Source organism: Schistocerca serialis, chromosome 4, assembly GCF_023864345.2.
Source record: "Schistocerca serialis cubense isolate TAMUIC-IGC-003099 chromosome 4, iqSchSeri2.2, whole genome shotgun sequence".
NCBI classification, from domain to species: domain Eukaryota; kingdom Metazoa; phylum Arthropoda; class Insecta; order Orthoptera; family Acrididae; genus Schistocerca; species Schistocerca serialis.
The window spans coordinates 111,856,202-111,858,489 of record NC_064641.1 but is presented as its reverse complement, the minus strand read 5'-3'; positions in this window follow the sequence as shown (position 1 = coordinate 111,858,489).

The following is a 2,288-nucleotide window of genomic DNA, read 5'->3' as shown; positions in this document are numbered from 1 at the left end:
TATAACGCTTCATGATTGAATTACAGTATTTAATGTTTTAATTTTGCATTACGAAATATTCAATTTTATTGTAAGTATTCCATGTAATTCTGTAGCCTTTTTACAGTATAATGTTTCTCTGTTTTCTTCACGTTTCAGTCCAGAGCGTTCGGTGATTTCTCGTAGGTATTTAAATTTGGGCGCTTGAGATATTTTGCCAAACTGCATGAACGTGGGTTGCCTGTCTAGGTATCGAGGAGAACATTCCATGTATTGGGTTTCTTCAGAAGAAAGTTTCGGTGCACGTTTAGCTGCTACTTCACTCAGTTTTTCCAGGGATTTAGTCGCCTCTTCTCTGATGTTTGAAAGGGTGACTAGATCGTCTACATAAGCCAAACATCATAAATGTTTTTAGTTTCACGTAACCTGCCACTAGGTACTCCTTTTACTTCTTTCTTTTAATTACTTTTTGTAGTGCAATATTGTACAGTAAGGGGAACAGTCCGTCTCTCTGTCGGAACCATATTTTTATATCAAAAAAATCAGACAGAATTTAAATTTTGAGTGGGAAGCAGTTAATTTTGCTTTAATAAACTATCTTGTCTGTCCATCCACTTTAAATTCTTCTGGAACTAGTAGCTGGCACGTCACGAAGACGCGAACTAAACAGAATGGGAGCCAGGACTAATGCTTGAGGCAAGTCACTGTTAAGGGTTCATTGTTGTTGTGACACACAGCCCGAAGACTGATTTGATGGCGCTCTCTAAGGTAGTCTGTTTTACGTATTCATTGCAAACCACTGTGAAATGCGTGTCGGAGGGTACTTGGCATTGTACCAGGTGTTGGGGTTTTTCCCCGTTCCAGTCACGTGTCGAGCGCATTCACAGCGCTGGTACCTTCATGCGTGCTGCAGCTAGCCTATTCTTGTCTTCTCAGTCTCTACTGGAGCGAAACGGAGGGGGCTGAAGTGTACCTCCAAATTCTTCATTTGACCCTGGTTCTTGAAACTTCGTAAGTAGGTCGTCGCGGAACTTTGGCCGTCTCTTTTCAAGCGGCATTTCCGTAACGCTGCGCCATGAGCCAAGCAAACCTGAGACCATTCGAGCTGTCGTTCTTTGAATACCTTCAATATTTCCTGTTAGTCCTATTCGGTGTCGGTCCGACAAACGTGAGCAATATTCTAGGATGCGTCGCACAATCCATACATTTTATACAAAATGGACGCACTCGATTGTATACATGTTATAAATCTCTTCCTAAACCACTTGGCCGATTTCAACCAAGCTTGGTACTGTCTGGAGAGAACCGCTGTGGGGTTAAGAACCACTTATTTATCAAAGGGATGGGTACTGGGATGAAAAAGAAGTGTAGCGCACGACCTCGAGATTACCCGAATTTTATTCATCCAGTATTTGAGAATGTGAGCGCGTAGTGACTTGCAACAGACTTTACATTTCTTCGCTAACAACCCCTCTCATACATACATTCATACATACATACATACATAATTACATTAATCTTTGTTCCATAGATCATGAATACGAAATTTCGTATTGATGTGGGACGTGTCACTTTAACATAAGTTTTCTTTACATAAAATAATTAATCAATTTTCTTTGTTTTACAGCTACTACTTCATATCTAAGAATTCATCTATTGAGTAGAAGGAGTTGTCATTCAGAAATTCTTTTAGTTTCCTTTTAAATGTTGGTTGGCTATCTGTCAGACTTTTAATACCATTTGGCAAATGACCAAAGATTTTTGTGGCAGCATAATCCACCCCTTTCTGTGCCAAAGTGAGATTTAATCTGTGAACGCGGGGTTGATCTGCGATTCTGTTATTCTGCGCAACGGATTAATCTGAGATGTACCCTTTACCCTGTGGCTCCTGCAAGATGCAATTTCCACCCCCACACTACCACAGAAGTCAGACAGACGCTCCTAACGTTCTAAAGAGAAATGCCTGAAAAACTTTCGGCAATAAATATCTTCTGGAGTCGTCCGCTGTAAGGAAATGACACAAAAATTCACAAAATTTCTTACGTAACTAGTGGGATACTTGGGTACTGGAGTAGTGCTAGTTAGTGTAAGAAAAACATGAAACTAACGAAAGTTATTATTTATTTTGCAAAAATTCTGAGAAATCACAATGGCTCTATTAGTTATGAATTGAACAAGTTACACTCCTGGAAATGGAAAAAAGAACACATTGACACCGGTGTGTCAGACCCACCATACTTGCTCCGGACACTGCGAGAGGGCTGTGCAAGCAATGATCACACGCACGGCACAGCGGACACACCAGGAAC